The 22,727-nt window shown below is 35.6% G+C and overlaps 1 pseudogene; it reads right to left on the bottom strand.

The window, feature by feature from the left end:
* Positions 1–929: 929 nt before the first annotated feature.
* Positions 930–22,727, bottom strand: part of LOC149538367 (switch 2-like) — a 54,791-nt pseudogene continuing 32,993 nt past the window's right edge.

The following is a 22,727-nucleotide window of genomic DNA, read 5'->3' as shown; positions in this document are numbered from 1 at the left end:
AATGTCTAAAAGTCAACCTATGTATCAAGAGTGTCTAAACAACTAGAGTATATCTATTTCTTCCAAATTTGTTGATATGATAAAGTTTTGAGTTATTACTAAATTTTGGAGTTGGGTGCATTTTCTCTTAACTAGTTAGAGGTGTCTATAATTCACCAAAATAAAAAATCTATAAGAAAATTCAATATTAACTTTTTTAATGTGAAATTTTACTTCACTATTATAATTGTGTATATGCAATCTAAACCAATTGAGCACTTGATGATTTTCCATTTGACCCTCAATTGAGCCATCAAGATTCATGACAAAAGAGGATAGTAAAAGAATTGACACATTAGAAGAGCCATAGAACAAATAACCTATCTGAAGATAATATGTAATCAATGTGATATAGAAAAAATGGCAAAATACTCACCATTTCCCAATGTACACCTCTGACTCTATCATCAACCACCCTGCACCCAACCCATATATTAAAGACAGTATTGCTGGGACTGCACATATGAAAATATCTCCATGATGAACCACAACCTGGATTGCATAAAACCTTGTTTTCAGAAACACCTTAAAACAAGGTTCAAATGCCAACTAAGGTTGGTAATAGAACTGAAAACTAGGAGCTTAAATAATGTTTCCTAAGTAGTCGGATATAAATGATTATGTGAAAGTTCTTTTTAAATACTTTATTGTATGTGTATAAAAGTATCTATCTTGAAGTGTGCCTGTACATCATGTACAAATATACAAATGTAAAAAATAAATAGATTGCATTGTCTAATAAAATGGTTATCAAATTATCAATGATACCATTAGTTTTAAAATGACCAATCAGAAAAAATATATTATTTCAAATTCACTCAAGTAGAAATTGCTCTCTTAACATTAAATGGCAAGCATTAACCATTCTATTAGCTCAAACTCTAGCTCAATCACCTAATAGAGTAACTAAAAAGCAACACTTTATTACCCTCCAGAATCCAAGATGTCATTAACTTTTCTAAAGCCCACATTTTTTGACAATGTTGTGCATCACTAAGGTCCATGAAAATCTCATCTAGAGCAGTAGCATGAATCAATTTAGCATCCTTATACAAATCAACCACCGCTAATGGTTCATCCTTTTTCTCTTTTTCTAGATCATCCTTTGGGTTTTGTTTGATTAACTCCAAATGGTTGTGAGAAATATTCAAAATTAAATTCATAACCCTAAATATTGCTTGACACTTTAATAAATCGAGTGGTAGACATGTACCGAGTGAACTCAGTAGACACTGGATACCGAGTGAGCTTGGTACTATGGATGTCGAGTGAACTCAGTAGCCACAAGTGGGTGGAGCTCAGTAGAAGAAGACACCGAGTTAACTCGGTAATGACTATAAAGTTAAACCACAATTAAAGACCAAACCGAGTGACAGACTTCCAACGTGAACTTTTCCACTATTAAAACCAGAGAACCCAAAGCTTAAATATGTTCAACAATAAACTTCACAAATGAAATTTATAGAAGAAAGACAATGGATTCACATGCGCCTACTTGCTGGCTATTTAACATTGATTGAAACTATTACAAAATTTGGAAACATTTGGCTAAAAACCCTAAAATAACCCTAAACTGGTAAAACTTGAACAACTTCAGAAACTTTAAACTTGCAGCTCTAATGGCTGCATAAAATGGTGCTGGGAGCAAACACTACTACACAGGATGAACTCAAAAAAATAATAAACTTACATAATGAACAGAGAAGAAACACATGCAATTGTAGGCACGAAATGAACTTCCTTGTCTCTACACTCTGATGACTGGATCTGTTGATCAACTTCTTTCTTCTTCCTTCTATGTAACTTCTAAGCTCTTCAACTTCAACTTCTTTCTCCCTATCTCTTGAATGAATGAATCAAAACATTCATTTTGTCTTACTTGAAAAATGTTTTCCCCCTCATTTCTAAATTTGAAAACTCACCTACTCATAATAAATTTTCTAATCGTTTAGGGGTGGTAGGTGGGCGTTTGGCTCTAGGGGAAAATGACTAAATGCACTAAATATTCCAACACTCCACCTTTGTTCTGAGCCAAACAAAAAAAGATCACTACTGATCCACATCAACTACACCAAGACACTCTCTTAGGTGTACAAAACTTCTAATGCCTAATGGCTTTGTGAAAATGTCTGCTAGCTGCTGCTTAGACTTACAAAATTCCATTTTGATATCCCCATTCTCCACCAACTCTTTGATGAAGTGATATCTGATCTGTATATGTTTGCTTCTCCCATGGAAGACTAGATTCTTGGACAATGCAATAGATGAGATTTTGTCACAATAAATTGTGGTTCCATCCTCTTGTCTTTCATTCAAATCTGTCAAGACCCTTCTTAACCAAATAGCTTGACATGTTGCTGCATTTTCTGTTATATACTCAACCTCTACTATAGATTGAGCAACAATAGGTTGCTTCTTGGATGCCTATGAAATTGCACCTGATCCCATATGAAACATGTATCTAGAAGTGCTCTTCCTATCATGTAAACTTCCAACCCAATCACTATCAGTATAACATATCAACTTAAATTCCTTTGTTGTAGTATACAAAATTTCAAATCCCTCGGTACCATTCGCGTACCTTAGGATCCTCTTTCTCACTTGCCAATGGGGATCCTTTTGTGTTTCCATAAATCTGGAAATCAACTTTATTGCATGCATCAAGTCTGGCCGAGTTGTAGTCAAATACATTAAACTTCTAACCATACTCTTGTATAGTGTTGGATCCACTCTCTTGCTAGCGTCTTCCTTGCTAAACTTTAGACCTATTGATGTTGGTGTTGGGACTCCCTTACTGTTCTGCATTTTAAATCTCTCCAAGATCTATCTTACATATTCTTCTTAAGAGATGAAGATTCTATCATGCATTTTTTTGACTTCTATGCCTAGAAAGTACTTCAAGAGACTAAGGTCTATCATCTCAAATTCATTTTTCATGGCCTCTTTGAACTCACCAATTAGAGTCTTGTCATTACAAGTAAAAATCAAATGATCTACATACAAAACAACAATCAACACATTTATATTTGATTCCTTGATGTAGAGAGTAGGCTCACCATTGCTTTTGCTAAATCCATTTCTCATCAATATGAGTCAATCCTACTATACCATGCCTGTGGAGCTTGCTTGTGCCCATAGAGAGCTCTCTTCAATATATATACTTTATTCTCTTCACCTAAAACTTCATAACTAGGTGTCTGCTCCACATATACTTCTTCCTTCAATACACTATTTAGCAAGGTAGAGTTCACATCCATTTGGTATACCTTCCATTTGTGCTGAGCTGCAATTTCTATCATAGTACGCATAGTTTCCATTCTTGCAACTAGAGCATATGTGTCATCATAATCTCTGCCATACTGGTATTTGTAGCCCTTGACTACCAGCCTTGCCTTATGCCTTTCAATCTTGCCTTCAGCATTGCATTTGGTCTTGTAGACCCATTTAACTCCAATCACTTGCTTCTTGGAAGGCAATTCAGTTAGCTCCCATGTCTCATTTCTTTCTATAGCATCTATTTCCTCATCCATGGCCTTACAACATTTCTTCTCGTTAACAACTTCTTCAAAATATATTGGATCACTATGAGAAAATAATGCAAAATTAACACTCTCATCATAATCTTCATACCTTTCATCTTGGTATATCTCCCTAAGACTTTTGGTCTTTCTTGGTAATAGGGAGGAGAATGTGGGATCAGAATCTTTACTGCTACTACTACTTTGCTGACAAGCTCGATCTTCACTATTACTCAGCTCTGACACCCGGTCATGCCTAGAGGAGCTCAACAATGACTGAAGCTTCTTGCCTTTCCTTATATCTACTCCTCCTTGTTGTTCATCAACATCTTCTTCACTCATAATTGGCGCTTTACTTGATGTGCTTAGTAACTCATCAATTGAACCATACCAAGACTAATTTTTAAAAAATTCCACATCTCTTGAAAGAGTCATCTTGTTGTTCAATGGGTCATACAATCTATATGCCTTTGATTCTGAGCTGTACCCTATGAAGATGCACTTCACACCTTTGTCATCCAATTTTTTCCTTTTCTCTTTAGGCACATGTGTATATGCAACACATCCAAACACCCTTAGGTGTTCAATTGTCCATTTTTCTCATGACCATGCTTCCATTGAAATTCTATCACAGATTGCCTTTGTAGGACACCTATTAATTAGGTAAATTGTTGTTGCCATAGCCTCTCCCAAAAATTTAGTTGGAAGACCTTTCTCTTTCATCATGCTTCTTGCCATTTCAACAATGGTCATGTTGTTTCTTTTAGTCACTCCATTCTGCTATGGTGTATAGCTAGCTGTGAGCTTTTTCTTTATACCATGTTTCTTGCAAAAATTTACAAAAGAATTGGAGGTATACACCCGTCCTCTATCTAATCTTAGGACTTTGATATAGTGTCCACATTCTCTTTCAACCTGGGCTTTACATTCTACAAATTTATCAAATGCTTCAAATTTATTCTTTAAGAAATACACCCATGTCCTATGACTGAAATATCAATGAATGTCATGAAATAAGTACTCCCCCCAATGGAAGTAACTTGCATAGGACCGACTAGGTCAGTATGCACTAACTCTAATGGATATCTAGCCCTCATAGAATTTTTAGAATTAAAGGGAAGCCTATGTTGCTTACCCAAAATACAAGCCTCACACTTGTCACATGAATTTCCTATTCATGGCAAACCTTCTACCATTCTTTTATTTGACAATAAATTTAAACCAGCATAGGCAAGATGATCATACCTGAGGTGCCATAGCTGTGAGGGGTCTTCTATCACAATCCTTAGAGCTGATTGTGTAGGAGGTGCAAAACCGACTTGAGATGAGAAACATGTCTCTATTGTCAAGGGAAACATTCTATTTTTTGTCATTTGAACTACTGCAAGTAAGTTCTTGCTTGCATCCTTTTCTTGAATGACACACATGTCATTCTCCATTAGCACTTTGTATCCATTTTGAATGAGTTGATGAATGATCATCAAATTGTGCTTCATAACAGGGGCAAAATACACATTTTTTATTTCCTTCTTCTCACCTTTCTTGGTGCGGACCATAATAGATCCTTTGCCCACTACTGGTAGGGTTCCATTGTTACCCATTTTACTCTCAGATTTGAAACTCTTGTCAATGAATAAAAACAAGGTTTCATTACCACTCATGTGGTTGCTACATCCACTGTCGATGTACCAAACCTCAGGGCTTCCTTCTTCACCAACATTACACATGATGAAGGTAGTGGCATTGTTTCCACTTCCCATGTTCACATCATCCACATTTTCTTGTCCTAACTGATCATTGTGCTTCTTCCAACATTCACTTACATAATGCCCATATTTATGACAGTAGTAGCATTCTACTTTACTCTTATTTGAGTTGTGGTTTTTCTTACCTCCTCTTGAAGTATTTTGTGAGCTACTTGCTCTATCTGCTCTTCTTGAGCTTTCTACTACAGCATTCCTTTGTCCTCCATTACCTCGGCCTCTACCTCTAGAGTTTTTGCTTGAGCCATTTCTTCCTCTCCCCCTTCCTCTTGGATTTGACTAAGCCTTGAATTCTTGCTCTTGGGAGGAAGAAGATGTAGATCTATTGATCCTATGCTCATGGGTTTGAAGAGTACCCATTAACTCATCCATTGTCAAAATAGTGAGGTCTTTTGCCTCTTTTATGGTCATGACCAAATTGTCATATTTATGAGGTAAACTCCTCCATATCTTTTCCACTATCCTGTGCTCTTGATAGTCTTCTCCATTTGACTTCAGTTGGTTAATTACATTAGACGTTCTTGAACTAAAATATGCAATTGATTCATTTGCTTTCATCTAAAGGTTCTCAAACTCCCTCCTTATATTCTACAGCTTTACTATGTGGACTTTATCAGTCGCCTTGAAGTTCGTCTCAAGGATATCCCATGCTTTCTTTGCATAATTTTTTTCTACAATCTGGTGGAATATTGTCTTTGTCATGGCTGCCTCAATTAAACTTAATGCCTTAGCATCCTTTCTCCTTGACTCTTTCAACTGATTCTTTTGTGCATTTGTGAGAGAAACATACTGAGTTGGGTCTATCACATCATTGAACCCATTAACTACAAACTCCCACAAATCATTTAAAACCATAATAGTTTTCATCTTTTTGGCCATGCATCATAATTTTTTCCATTGGAGGGTGGTGGCTACTACCATATCTTTCCTGCATCTCCTGCCATGATAAATATACTAGAAAAAACTTTTCCCTAACTCACTATGGATGTGGGGCCTCAAAGCTCTGATAGCATGTGACAAATATTAAAAATTAAATTCACAACCCTAAATAGTGCTCAACAAGAACTATTACCAAGTGCCAAAAAATTGGCTCGGTGCTTTAATAAACCGAGTGGTAGATGTGTACCAAGTGAACTCGATAGATGAAGAACAACACGGTAGACACTGGATACCAAGTGAGCTTTGTAGTGTGGATGCCAAGTGAACTCGGTAGCCATAGGTGGGCAGAACTTGGTAGAAGAAGACACTGAGTGAACTCGGTAATGACTATAAAGCTAAACCACAATTAAAGACCAAACTAAGTGACAGACTTCCAACGTGAACTTTTCCACTATTAAAACTAGAGAACCCAAATCTTAAATATACTCAACAATAAAATTCACAAATGGAATTTATAGAAAAAAGACAATGGATTCATGTGTGCTTACTTGCTTGCTATTTAACTTTTATTGAAACTATTACAAAATCTGGGAGCATTTGGCTTCAACCAAAAAACCCTAAAATAACCCTAAATTGGTAAAACTTGAACAACTTCATAAACTTTAAACTTGCAGCTCTAATGACTGCATACAATAGTGCCTAGAGAAAACACTGCTACATAGGACAAACTTAACAAAATAATAAACTTACAAAATGACCAAAGAAGAAAAATGTGCAACTGTAGGCACGGAATGAACTTCCTTGTCTCTACACTCTAATGACCAGATCTGCTGATCAACTTCTTTCTTCTTCCTTCTCTACAACTTCTAAACTCTTCAACTTCAATTTCTCTCTTCTTGTCTCTCGAATGAATGAATCAAAACATTCCTTTTGTCTTACTTGCAAAATGTTTTCCCCCTCATTTCTAAATTTAAAAACTCACCTACCTGTAGTAAATTTTTTGAACATTCAGGGGGTGATAGGTGGGCGTTTGGCTCTAGGGGCAAACTACTGAATGCAATAAATATTCCAACAATGGTTACTAACCTGCAAAGAAAATCCATGTAGAATAAATTTTCATGTACTTTGATGCCAGTGCAAGAATATAATTTTAGAAGGCAAATCTCAGCTGTACCTACTGCCGTTTTACCAGACAAGGAAGTACAAGGTAAAAAGGACATGAATTAGAGCCATCTAGATTATTTTGATGAAGATAAGACTAGATTATACCATTAGGAACTATCTAATGAAAATACTCAGCTCGAGTTCGCTTCCATAGTTGCAAGGTAAGTCCTTTGAGATAAGACTCTTAAAATCTGGACTCTCCAACAGTCTCTTGTAAGCATGCCTTTGTAAGGGACTCATAGCACAAAAGACAATATTATCTTCCTTTCCCCTCATAAGATGCCCAGGGACTCATAGCACAAAAAACAACATTATCTTCCTGTCCCCTCATAAGATGCCCAATTGTTTCTCCCTTTGTCCTCCTCAGCAGGTATTTCTGTAGAACACGTAGGAGATGTTGTTTATGCTCCTTTGCAATTTGTATAAAATGTTCAGGTGCACTTATGTGTTGTCCTTATTTGAGAGGCTCATCATAGAATTCCCAAAAGTGTTCATGAGAGCCCAAGCATCCAGGAGTAGTCCAATAAAAAACATTAAATAAGTCCATAATCTTGTTTTGTATAATTGTCCCAATAAGCCCATAGCATTTCTTAGTTTGTACTCTTTTACAGGCCTTGTAGAGCTGATATTTTCCATTCTTCAAACGATGAGCCTTATAAACAATTACAACTTCCCACTGCACTTCACATAGGCTATCACCATGAATACAGAATGTATCGCAACTTGTTAGGACTATCTTAGTGCCAGTGATTTCTAATTTTTCGAGAACAAGGTCTCTATTTGGACCATGATATATAGCAATATTGAATGTTCCCCATTCTTGAAACTCATTTTCCCAATTACGAATGACAAATGTGGGACAAATAATCAATACTAATCTTTTATTTTCAATAAGCTTCTAGTTCTTCTTCCCATCAGAGCCACCACGAATAAAATCATCAGATTCAAGTTTCTTTCATAGCAGAGCTGTGAGGAATGCAATTGTTTGTATAGTCTTTCCAAGTCCCCTATCAAATTTACACACAGATATCATAAGATTATCATATTCCATAATATTTGGTGGAAGAAGAAAATAATAATCCAATATTAATACCCTGGGCACAAGACAATGCAAACTGTATGCAATGCTCTTCTCTTTGGTTTTGGTAAATTGACATGCACATGAATAGTTGCTATAAAAAATAGAGCTTTGACAAGCTAGGACTGCAATACATAATATTATAGAAAATAAATGCATATAAAGAATTCTCTATAGTGTTAAATAATCAAACATGAAGTAGACTAAAAATGAAATGTGATTGTTTCACTGTCAGCAGATTGATATCTTCCAAATACATCAATGCTCTAACTCCATCAAGTCTCTGTGATAGATGCACTCATAAAAAGTAAAATATATCAGCAATAGCAAACAAGAGTTTATCTTAAACTAAAATTGAACCAATAGAGGAATGCTAACATGGGCTTAGTTCACTTTACAAAATGTTCTCACATCTTGGCAACATGCATCTTGCTAGTAGTTTGACACTCCTTTAACACTATTATTTGCTTTCTTTTCATCTACTTCAGCTAACTGCAATAAGGGTTTACAACTTTACTACAATGGTCCAAAGCATTGCAATGCTACTATTGGAGGACACATATGGGAATGTATCCCAGGATAATATCCTACTACTATGATAAGCTAGCCCATAACTCCAGCAGTGTGTGGCATGGTTGTGTTGTACCATAGTTGGAATATTCAGCTTGGCAAAAGCTCAAGATTTTAAAAAATTGCTTATCCAATGAGTGTTTCTATTTAATTTAATTGATTTGATTACAAATTGAGTACAAAATTGCATCCTCCAGTAGGTTCTTAATATTATAGTAAGTTGACAACTAAAAATGAATTTATGATCATTGCCCTTGAGCATCATCATGATTCAGTGTAGTTCATAAATTGCATAATACAATGTTTGACATCTTCTACCCTATTCTAGTTCAAACTTTGGGAGAGGTTTTAAATTTCTAATAATCACATTTGAATCTTGGATATAGATAGCATGAGATTTTATCATTGATAAATGATATAGTGATAGTGAAAAAATTAGTAGCCTAAGTTCTCAATTAAGGGGTGTAATTGAACATGGCCCAAGTTTGTAGGTTTTAAGAATATCGAATAACAATACCTCAGATCATATTGAAGGGAACCTAAAAACTCACTCAAGATTTACCCAATTAAAGAACACAGGAGTGCATTGCCATGATTGCAATTTACTACCATTAATTAGGTTTTGACATCTACCATTTTTTGCCTCCTTTTTTTTAGAGATTGTGCACTTATCATTAAAATTGGATTATCGATAGAATCAATACTCTAATCTCAATGATAGTCAGATTTTGTTTACAACTTACAAGAAAATGAGACAAGGGAACATTGAGTTGCATGAAGGAAAATAACAACATAATGTGAATGTCTAAACAACATAGACTTCTAGCCAAGACAATCAGAGGCAGTGTAAACAAGACATGAGAGAAATACTAGAGACTGCTTCTCAAGTACTGAACAATATTTTTTATACTTTAAAGTTTCGAATGGGGATGGCTTAGATCTCACTTTTAAGCTGAACTGTGTTTTTTAACATAAAATTTCACTGGCCAGTAAGTACTACAAAGGGTCTAAGATGATAAACATGTTATTTGAATGTCAAGAAGGCCAGCATTGTATTTCTTTGCCTAGTTTTCACTACCAAAGCAATAGGGCAGAAATATGATAATGCATTCTAATTCAAAGTTTGGCTCCAATACATCCAATGAGTTTGGCTCCAAGACTAAACAAGTCAAGTTGGAATAGATCAACCCAACGGAGAAAATTGCTGATATCTTCAAAAAAACCCTTCCAAAGGAAACTTTTGAGTACCTAAGGGGGAAATTGGGAATATTATCACTCTCATCTATCCACTAAAAATTTTGTGTGAAGCATAAGTTCAGGGGGAGCTAGTTTCTAGCCCTGATGACCCTTTGCCATTGATGACAAAGGGGGAGAGATTGGAGTAAGGGGGACCAGCGAACTAAGAGGGAGCCTTGCGTAATCAAGATCATATATTTGAGAGATTGCCACCAATGACAAAGGGGGAGATTAATGGAAATTTGTTGTTGATGTCAAAGAACGATAAGATTATTGGAAGTTTTATCATTGATGACAAAAGCACTAAGATATATGAACAGAGATATATAGAGCAGCAGTAATGATCAAGTGGCAAGTATGGAACTAAGTAGCAGCGAAGAAGAGAGGATAACAATAAGAAAGTTACTAACGAGACAAAGAGAAAGCTTATTAATCTAAGTCACTTCCAAAATCAGCATACACAAATAAATTAGAAGAAAATGATAAGACATAATCAGCAATATATGGCTAACAATATTGGTAGCTATTGGTGAAGTAATCACTTGTATAAACAAAGAATAGAATACTAAATAACAATTTTTTCTATGGAAGTCAATAATAGACATTGAACATTATAAGCAGCAAGTTCTTTGGCAATGAAATTAAGAACAAACTGTTGGTCCTGTTAAGAATGCGACAAGTCTAAGTATTTGCTATCAATACATGGGTTGCTGGAAGTATACAGTGGAGTCATATTGCAGTGGGTAATGAACAACTAAACATAACATGATGTTGTCCAAGTTTCAGAGATCCAAGGGAAAGGAAAGACATGGATTAACGTCATGAAAAGGAGCCCGACAAACTTGCCATAAGCCAGCAATGAATAGCAATGATTCTGAAAACAAACATTACTGCATCAAGAAGTTCGGTCAACATATATCATACAGCCACCAAAAAATTATTGAAAATAACTACAGGAAAGGAGCGGAACAGACAAAGGCGACTACTATACAAGCATGCTGAATGATCAAAAAATGAGAACAGCAAAGGAGACGTCAAAGACCCTCAGTGCCAAACATACAGAGATGCCATCGGTTTGGAAGTATATAGTGGAGTCATATCACAGTGGGTAATGAACAGCTAAAGATAACATGATGTCATCAGAGTTTCAAAGATCCAACGGAAAGGAAAGACATGGATTAACGTCATGAAAGGAGCCTGAAAAACTTACTATAAGCCAGCAATGAATAGCATTGATTATGAAAACAAAGATTACTGCATCAAGAAGTTTGGTCGACATATATCATACAGCCACCGAAGAATTATTATAACAACTACAGGAAAGGAGCGGAACATACAAAGGCGACTAGTATACAAAAATGGTGAGTGATTGAAAAATTAGAACAAAGGAGACGTTAAAGAGCCTCAGTGCCCAATATACAGAGATGCCATCGGTTTGGAAAGTTGATAAATTGTTGTAGAGAATACACTATATCATGCGTATGAAGCTTGCCAAGTTATTGTGAAACAAAACCTGTTGATGCATACATGAATTCAATATGCTGCGACTACAACAAAAGAAATATTATATATATAAAACAAAGAGGGGGATCATTGTGAATTTATCATTGAGCCAAGTTTAGTGCGTTGGAGTTCACAGTAAGATCAGTCAGCGTTGAAAGTTTTAATACAAGGATGAGTACATTCGAAAGGTTGAGCAATTTAATATACAATCTGCTAATGAAGATACCACATTAGGAATTATTCAGAAAACTATGTATAAACATCTGAAGGCATCAAATTGTTTTGGCAGTGATTACCAAAGATCCGAACACTCAGCCGGTACAAACAAATCATGTGCTGACAGATTTGAGGGATAAAAATAATTTACCTTGACTCAAGCAAATGAATTCTGCATAGACAAAGATATCATGTTGTAATAGAGATGAACAAATCAAAGCTTAATGGAAGGCTACGATTAGCTTTTGTTCAAATCTGCAAATTGTCTTATTTTACATGTAATACTTAAGTCATGAGGCAGGCCAAGGCACCAGATTCAGAGAAAGACCACTATTTTTCAAATAACCTACTAACACATCTTCAAAGTGGTGTTAACTCCACATCCGAGCACTGAAATCTTAGTGGTACAAGTCAACATATTTAATCGACTCCAGGCGAATAATTATAATCTACCTTTTTTAGCCCTAATTAATATAAACTAAAATACCAATGCTTCATGTTTCTCTATAAAGGCGATCTTGATCCCACCCTCGCAAATAGTAGGGGATGTGGAACTGCTCTAGCATCGCGAACCACTCCATTCCTGGATCATGCATTAGAGAGGGGGCTGCCGGATCAGCCACTCAACCTCGCTTGGATGTGTGAAATTGTTACTGGTGCATCCGGACCTATGGAAATGGTCGGGGACCCAGAACTAGGCATGGAACTGAAAACCCCAGAATCAAACACAGGCTACCAATTCATATCTACTGCTCTAAATCAGAAAGAACAAAACATGGAAAGAGAACTCCCCAACTTTTCACTTTCTGTACTACCATAATCAAATGCTCCCAATCAGCGCATCTTCAAATGAACCTGTGCTGAAAAACCATACAAGAAATGTTTTTTTTTAACATTTTGACCAACATGGAGCTTACATGTAAAAAAGAGAATTTTTTGCCTTAACATTCCGACCAGCCTAAACTTATTTAGTTGATGGTCGAAAATTTTGGTAGAAAAATGAAGTTAAATGTAGTAGTGTAAGGTCATTGTCCTCCCTGTTGCTTCCTAGAGCAAGAAAAATCCCTTAATTATGAGGAACCTATTTGATCACATTGCCTTGTAGTCGACTATCAATGTGCTCTCTACAATGTCATTGCTTGAAGAGACCATTGATAGGAAGAAGAGGATATATGAAGAAGAAGCTCCATTGAAGGACTTGATGACACAAGTCACCTCATCTCAGCCATCCAAGAAGACAAAGAAGCAGAAGACAATTGTTGCATTGGCTACTGGTTCAACTACTAGCCACATGTTGGTAAAGATTGCTAAGCCACAAAAGGAAGGAAAATTTCATGAGCTTTACAAAGATTACTTGTAGATTACAACAATGGATCTTAGTATCCCTATTCAAGACTCCATGGTGAGCATGTAGAAGTGCACCAATGAGAAAATTGATGATAAGCTAGAAGAGGTTAGAGAAGAAAAGGAAATTCTAAAGGCCTCAAATAGAGAATTGATGGAGTACATAAGGTCTACACATGGGAGTACACTATCAAGTCAATTTGATCTAAATGTAGAGGAGAACAAAAATATACTTCTAAAGATGCAACAAGAACGGTAATTTGGGTAGGTTAGCCGAGCATGGGTATACTAGATGAAGGCTCAAGGTCCCCCATTAATTGAAAATCTAGGAAGTCTAGTGTTATATCCTCACAAGCTCAGGGAGATAGCTTCAAATCATCAGACCACCATACAATAGGAAATAAACATATTGACATAGAAGTTGGCCCTTCTGCAAGAAGTTATTGACATGAATACTAATACTTCCTTTAATTTTGTTATAGAAATCTCTATGAGGTTTGCAAATGAGCTCAAGGATGTACATGAACTGGTGCAGAAGGTCATTGATAAAATATTTCAATATCTAAAGATATTTCACAAGGATTCCTTTGTGTTTGCTAATGGAAAGCTTGGGGATATTGAGAAGATGAAATCAAAGTTCTTGGCATTTGTTGATGAAGTCATTGACTGACTAAACTTTCAAATGTCCAAGATCGATGAACTCTTAGTAACGAATGCAATTATAAGGAGAGAATCAAAGAAATTCTAGCCAAGGGTCATTGAAATTGATGAATTGACTGAAATGCATGACTGCTGGATGCTTCGAGCTAACAACATCATCATTCTAGATGTCAAAGAATTAGACAAAGTAATTGACATGATCAAAGCTTATAGAGCCAAAGCAGTTATTCCTAAGAACAAATGATGTTCTAATACTCTTCAAGACATCTATCATTCTCCCTCTTCTCTTTCTTTTTGTATCCATTCATGGCATTTTGTCAGTCTTTGTAACAAACAACAATTCAAGCTTGTCCGATTTTTAGTTTATTTTGTTTAGAGATTCTCTACAAAGCAATCATCTAGTGTAACTAGCCATTTTGAGAAGACCTATAAATGTAATCTTTTGAGAAGTTAATAGCATCTGCAAAATTACTTTTGAACAAACCCTTGTAGCTACGACTACTACATGTGACTTTGAGTCCATTTCTAGTTTTCTTGTTCATTTAGTTTCAATATAGCATATGGAATGAATGTTCTATTGTTGATAATTGAAAGAATGTAAATGAACTTGATTTTGTTTCCTTTGTTTAATAGATTATATGTCCTACTTTCTTCAGCATTAGCATCACTTTTCTTCTCTCTACTGTATGACATAGTTTATTTGTCTTTACTATACAGTTAAGTGTATAAGAAGGCAAGAAAGTGGTGGATCAAGTAGCTAAGGGATAGATAATGTGGGTATTTTAAAAATATTAGCTAATTGTGTAATTCGGGATTACCTATTTCACCATCTCTTCCTTTCCTCCTGTTGTCATAGTTGGTTATGCATGTTTCCAATTATTGAATTTCAGTCAGAATAGATTGCATGTTTTGAGTTATTCCCCCTTTCAATTGCCTAAGTTGCTTAAAGTGTTGAGAAACTTTGTATTTGCCTCTTCTTATCTTTGGTTAAGAGAATACCCCCAACACCCAATTTTTTATTATTATTGCATATCTTTTATTCAAAAGAGAGTTGTACCTTTCAATTTAGGGGTCCTTGATAAATGACTACATTGATCCATTCTATTGTTAACTTATTTTTCTCCACAAGTCATTGGGTTGTTTAAGAGTCAAGGCATGAACCAAAAAGATAAGGAGAAAAATTGTTAACCAATAGTTTTTGGCAACTCTAATGAGGAGCAAACCCATATGTCCTAAGTTTCCTTAGTAATTTTGTGTGTGGCTTCACCGATACACTTAGAGATTATCTCTATGACACTCAATTCATTGAGTCATGCATAAAACCTCATCAGAAGAAATGGTGTTGTCTCATGAAGGATAAATGCCCATAGTGAAACGCAATCTTGGCTTCCAAGATAAAGAAGAGGAAATAATAAATTCATTGAATACCCTTGCTTGGAAAAACCAAAAGTCCCTTGACCAATATAGAAGAGTAAGCTTCAACCTTGAAAGAGAAGATGCCAATGTTTATTATTGGGATGGATTTTTATAGGAAAGAAGATTAAGAGAAGTACAACCTTTGTGAACTAAGATAGTTCACCTTGGATCTTAAATATACCTATAGTGCTTGTGGTAATGGGTAGGTTGACCCTATTTTCTAGGAATTGCAGAAAGATGAGTTCCTTATATTGTAAGATCCTTTAGGAAGAGGGAGAACCTGCTCTTGGGATCCAGTATATCAAGGTATCCATTGTGCTCTTTTTGGGCCACCTTACCCTATTTCTGAGATACACGGTCATTCATTTATTTCTCCTATTTTTCCACACTCAAATCCCATTATTGGGCAACACTCTCACTCTTCATGGAGTAGTTACCACTACTGCTATCACTTTTTAGGCCATACTAGTAATCCAACTTTCCTTAATGTTTGTTCCTTATGGAAATGATATTAGCCCTCTATGGCTTGCTACCAATAATGACCTCCCTAGATCTTCTCAAAAGAATTTTCCCTAATTCAATGGTGATGGGAAGGTCTCTTCTGATGACTAAATCATGGCTTTCTTTTTCACATGTAGTGTCATTTGTCCTCACAATTAAGATGTAGTAGTGAGGATGTTTTTGTTTCAACATTGGCTGAGAACATAGATAAATGGTTTTAGCACCTTCTAGTAGGATGTATCACGACCTATGATGACACGCAAAATCAATTTGAAATGCTACAAGACTACAGAAGATGAACACACTCTGTTGACTTAACTTACCCAGATAAAGAAGGTACCTAATGTTCTTCATCAACTACATGCCCCTAACATAAGTTTTCAAATTAGGCATGCACATGTGCTTTATCTTCTTGTTGCTTAGACCCTTGCAATCAAATTGGAGGATGATCTGATAGTGGCCAAGAAAGAGAAAAGAGAAATTCAGAATGGAGCCTCAACAAGCTCTACCATGAGCATAACCAACAATACTGAAGCAATGCTTTGAAAGATCTCTAACAAATTGATTTCCATGAAAAGAGAAATGAGGAGGTTTGTTTCTTCACCTCAGTAACCATATCAAGATATTCCCTAAAGGCCACTTGAAGGTAGAGCATTGTAATTATTTTTTGATCAACAAAAGCTTGCTATTGAGGCCCCTCCCAAAAAGAAAAGTTTTTGCATTTTCATCTACAAGCAGATCATGATGGTGATTCCTTCTTGGAAGTGAACAAATATAAATAGCTCACTACTAGTAATGCGCTAACCATTGAGTACCCTAAAAGAAAAGATGATTCTTCTCCCCATGGCGACTCTAGAATATTCCTTTTGGAGTATGAATTAGATTCAAACGTTGGAGGTGACTGCTTTGCCACCTTAGATAGAGTTCAGATGATTGTGGCTACAAGAAGTAAGAGAGAGAAGAATTTGGTGAACTTTGTTCCTTCCCAAAACTCAGCCACTAGCCCTTCACCAACTTTAGCTAGAGCATCCACTTCCTCATCCTAGAGGAAAGAGAAATTAAGGTTTTATCCAAGTGGTAATCCTTACTCCTCATTTTACATAATATTGCAATATTATAAATATGCTCATATCCAGGTGTCTCCCCTTGAATATCTCAAAACTCATCCTATTAAATTGCAAAAGCTAGTAGATTATTGTAAAGGTGATGCTAATGCCAAAACTCAACTTAATGTCACTCTACCATCAACAATAACAAGCCTCATTTGGATAGTGGCCCACTAGCTGATGAAGAGTTTGTCTTACCTATGCTCTTCAAAGAGGATGAAGCATTAGTTTTGGCTAGCTCCCTTGGTTAGAAGCCTAATCCCTTTTATGTGTCCTTATATGTAAATGGTCATAAGCTTAGTACCTATATAATTGATTCTCAAGCCTCTGATAAAATCATGACCTCTTCTTTTGCTTGTGCCCTTTGTTTGACCCTAACCAAGATGTTTGGATGTTTCTATTCAATGGATACAAATTAGGGCCCTTTATTAGGTCAAGTGAAAGATGAACAAGTAGCATTGGCTACTCACACTACAAAGAGAATGAAGCTAACCATCCGTAGCACATATTCTGATCAGCTACGGTATGATTTTGAGTAGAATCTTTTGCAAGGACATGGAAGGGGAAATCAAGATGGATTGGTCATACACCATCATTCCTATGGGTAACAAGAAAATCAAATCAGAACCTGAGGAAAAGGCCAAACTCATGATCCTAAAGTATGATGACCCAAAGGCATAGATCATATATCAAGAGATGGAGTTGGGAAATTATATGATGTTCTCCGACTTCAATTATTCTAAGGAATAGTTAGAGATTCCTAGTGACATAAATATTTGGACCCTAGAGTTTGATGGAAGTTGCACTAGTACTAGGTCTGGAGCTGTTCTAGTGCTTGTATCCCTAGATGGAAAGGTGACTTAGCTTGTATACAAATTGCAATTCAAAAACAAAAATAATACAACAGAGTATGAAGCCTTGTTGCTAGGTATCATTACTTCAAAGAAGAGAGGAGTGGAAGACATAAGAGCTCAAGGAGATGTAGAGCTTATAGTAAAACAAGTCCTAGCTGAGTACACCATAAAAAATGCAAGGCTGAGGAATTACCAAAACAAGGTATGGGATAAGATTTAGCACCTTGACAGGTTCTCAATAAAAGCTATTCCAAGGCAGGAGAATGCAAGGGCAAGCTTGTTAGCTACATCATCCTCACTTCTAATACCACATATGAATTTTAAAGATAATTAGTACAAGGTTGAAGTCTTATTCAAGTCCAACATTTTTGAAAACATTGAGACATGGCAAGTATTCAATGGTGATAAATAGATCTAGTCTTTCCAGGAAGGGACATTCAAACCTTTTAGCGATCAGTACTTCAAAAGAAGAAAAAATGCCTACATAGATTTCTCCCTTGCAACCAAGAAAGAGCTAGATCTTAGAGATGAGAAAATCAAAGGTAATAAGATTCCAAGACATCTCATTTCCCTTGAGAGACTATTCGATAGGCATGATGCATTTATTAGAACTTTAGGAGAATATGAAGGCATAAAAATTGGCACCAAATATAAACCCAAGATGTTTAATATCAGTAGTAGTTGCTCAAGGGAAGAAAGTGAAAAAGAAAAGGGATTGTTGTTAGACTATGAAGATGTATTTTCTTGGGGATATGAGCACTAAAAGACCTTTAGGAATGGTCAATTCAAGCACAAAATTCCCCTCAAGCCTAAAGCCACTCCCTTTAGGTGAAAGAAATGTAGCTACAACCCTATGGCCTTAGAGGCCATATTTAAAGAAGTTCACAAGATGCTAGAAGCAAGAATTTTCTACCCCATACATCATTTAACATGGATAGCTAATATTGTACCTATCTAGAAAAAGAATGGACAGATTAGAATTTGTGTGGATTTTAGAAATTTGAATTGGGCATGTTTAAAGGATAATTATTCCTTTCCCAATATGGATCATTTACTACAAATAGTGGCTAGTTCTAAAATGATGTCCATGTTAGATGGATTTTTAGGTTTCAACCTAATTGAGGTAAACCTAAAAGATTAGTTCAAGACAATGGTTGCCACCCCTTGGTGAATGTTCACATATAATAGGATGCCCTTTGGGCTCATCAATGCTAGAGCCACCTTTCAAAGGGCTATGAATACATCCTTTTTTGATCTCAAGGATAAAATCATGGTCATGTACCTGGATGATTTGATAGTTTTCTCCAAAAAATGAGAATCACCTAAGGAACTTGGAGAAAGTGTTGAAACGATGTAGGGGGCATGGAATTTCACTCAATCCCAAGAAGTCAGTCTTCTATGTTATAGAAAGAAAATTTCTAGGTCATATAGTCTCCTAGGAAGGCATCAAGATTGACCTAGAATGTGTTAGAGCCATCTAGTGGCTGAATTTATGGGGAAGAAAATCTAGTTTCATACGATGAAAGAAAGTCAAAGTTTCAAATGGAATGATTCTGGAAGAAAGGCTTTTGATCAAATTAATGACGCCATAGCCAAAGTACCTATATTGATACATCCAGATTACACTAATGATTTCATATTGTATTGCTATGCCTTAGCCCATATGATATCTACAAGAATCTTGTAAGAAACCAAGGAAGGTATCCAAGCGCCAATTACTTTCATGAGCATACCCCTTAAAGAGAATAAGTTGAGATACTCTAAAATGGAAAAGCATGCATATGCAGTGGTAAGAGAACTCAAAATTTTTAGATTCTATATCATGTACTCTCATTCTATTGTATTTGTGCCTGATTCAATCATCAAATGAATATTGACCTAACAATAGATAAGTTGCAACACTAGAGGTGCATGGATAGCAAAAGTTCAAGAGTATGACATCAACTTGAAGCCAACAAAGTTGGTGTGAGGAAATGGCTTGTACAAGATAATTTGTAGAAAATCATGACTTAAATAGTGACATACACGTTAGTCATTCATCATATTACTTCCCTTAAGGGAATGGTCAAGTAGAATCAAGCAACAAGAACTTAATTTATATAATGAAGATGTTTTTTTAGAACCATAAGAACTGTTAAAAAAGATTCATGAAGCACTTTAGGCAAATATAATAATACCCAAGAATAAAATTAGGATTTCCCCATTTGAGCTGGTATATTGAGTTGAAGTTAGTATTCTACTCGCATTAGAGCTATCCATCTATAAACTAAATGAAGTGAGTGAGGATCCAGTTTTCCAAAATGCAAATTATGTACCTAACTAAGCTGGAAGAAGAATGCAAAATGATGATTCATTACATTACAAAGCATTAGAAGCACATAAAGAAATTCTCTAAGAAAAAGGCTAGACCAAGGAAGTTCATGGAGGATAATTTGGTTCTATTGTGGGATAGGAGGCATGCACCCAAATGTATACAACACAAGTTTGACTCCCTTTGGAAGGTCCCTTTGAAGATTATGCAAGTAAACTAGAATAATACTTTCATTCTAGCATATATGTCTAGAGTGATTCTACCATTTTCCTATAATGGGTAGGAACTAAATTTGTATCAAGTTCATATTTGAAAGCAGGTAGCACCTGCAGTTAGTGTTAGGCTAAGTAGGTTTTCTTTGCATCTTTCCTCACTATTTTCTCCTACATTCTTAGGTTAGTTTTCCTTTATGATTCATTCTAAGCTTAGCTGCTCGCTGTAATTTCCTATTCCACCTATTCAAAACAAGAGATTTTGGGTCCCATCTCAGACATTTGCAATGCCGAAGTCCCCAGTCAGAGCCAGTTGTTGGAAATTTTTAGTCTTACCCTTAAATGCTTGAAGTTATAGGTATTTAAGTGAGTTTGTGTTCAAGGTGATGTCTAATTATCCTTTAGGTTACTTACTTCTAATCTTCCTTCAGTCCTTCACTTTTTTGTTTCCCTTTTTTTTTTTTGGGATCTCCCTTGCACTACCTATACCTTTTTCTTCTATGTGGGGTTTATGTTTTTCCAATGTGCATGGAGTCTAGGTGATCTAGATATGGTTGCAATGTGTTCTAGCATCCTCCTGATGAGAAGTAAATTATCCATGTTATATACCATTTTCTATCTTTCCCTATCATTGTTTTTCTTATGGATTCTAAGAAATTGAGCTAGTGTTCTCTTTAGTGAAAAAAATCAACTGCGTATCCGAAGAATTAACCCATGATAATGATTAACAAGCTATGCATATAAATCTGTCATGATGGAAAGACCCATGAAACTGTGAACCAATGCTAGGAAGAAGCTCATTCATGTTGTAGAGGTAGATTCTACTTTTAGAAGGAAAAAAGTGGATCTATGAGTTTTTTGGTGCACACTAATGGAAGGGAAGGTGTTTTGTTTTTCTTTTGAGGCCACAATGATTTGTGTGATACCAAAGGGTTTACATGCAAGCAATAAAGGGCCCATGTTAAAAGAATTGTTGTGATCTCTTCATCAGTGAGGCATGCTCAAGATCTAGCTTTGAGCCCATCAGTTTGAGATTAAGGGTAAAGTGTTGATAGCTATACTCTATTCCAAAAAAAATTGTTGAGAAAGGGATTGTTCATCCCATGGTAATGAAAAAGGTTACTTATGTGAAGGTTTGGGAACAGAAACACAAGTGATTTTAAAGTACAAATATTCTTCATAGATGCTTGAAAGATGCTTTTGAAATGTTATTAGTGAGAATGCAACCCGGATATAAAGGAAATATAGTGTTAAATTCTTAAAGTGAAAAGTGAAAGAATGACATGCACAAGCAAACAAAGGATTACTACCCATGCTGCAATTTTGAATAGAAGCAAGGTTGGTTTGTGAAAAAGTGAAGTTTCTCCTTCTCCCTCATAGAACTTAAAGTCTTATTTTTCTAATTGATTTTTGGTAATATGAATTTACTCAAAGTAAAGTAATAGAGATTCTAAGAATTTAAGTTTTTATGCGCTAGAGAACAGAAAAGTTCAAATAGTCGTTGATCATAGAATTAAATGTAAATCTTGTCATTACAATCATTGGCCAAATTTAATTTTTTTTGTATGCCACTAATGTTCCAATTCCTATACCTATTTCATCAGAATTTCCTACAATTGATTTCTTCAAGTGTATTAAAATATCTATTTATCGAGAACTATATCCTATGAAATCATGGGAAATGAAAATGAAGGCTCTTGGTTATGATAAGTTAATAGGTATGGAGAGTGAATTAAAAGAGATAATAGAAACATCTTTCAAGTTGTATGATATGGGTGATCTTCATAGAAGACTCAAATCTCAACCTATTCACCTAATCACTAAAAAGCTTAAAGAGAGTTTATTGGTTGAGGTAGCTGGTTTTCCAATGCTAGTACATGCACTTAAGCTTGTGATGGAATGTATTGGGACATATAACATAGAAACAAGGAAGATTTTGTTTCCTGGCCAATCTATCCTCATCTCGATGAAAAAGGTACTAATGCAGTCTATATTCAACCTTCCTATGAAGGAGCAGTATTGTGATGTTGATTTTGGCTCTTCCATGTCTATGTTCAAGAAGAAGAACCTTAGATGAGAAGACATGTAGAAGACATGGTTCCAAATTACTCCCTCAAAGAAGAGAAAAATACCCAAGATCTTGTTTGGCACAAATTTGAAAAGAGAGATTGTAGATATCCTTGCTCTTCTCCTCATACTAAAAGGAAAAGAGGAGAACTTGGAGTTCATCAAGCCCCATTTCTTCCTATTTCAAGCTATAAATGTTTAGGATATGTAGATTTATTGGGTGCAAATTATGTATGATGACCTTGCCTCATGATTAAATTCAACCAAACAATTTAAGAAATTTTAAATGT

The sequence above is a fragment of the Cupressus sempervirens genome, chromosome 9, assembly GCF_028749045.1.
Source record: "Cupressus sempervirens isolate cs-2001-9-10 chromosome 9, ASM2874904v1, whole genome shotgun sequence".
NCBI classification, from domain to species: Eukaryota; Viridiplantae; Streptophyta; class Pinopsida; order Cupressales; family Cupressaceae; genus Cupressus; species Cupressus sempervirens.
The sequence above is the reverse complement of the archived record's forward strand: the minus strand, read 5'-3'. Positions and strand labels throughout refer to the sequence as shown.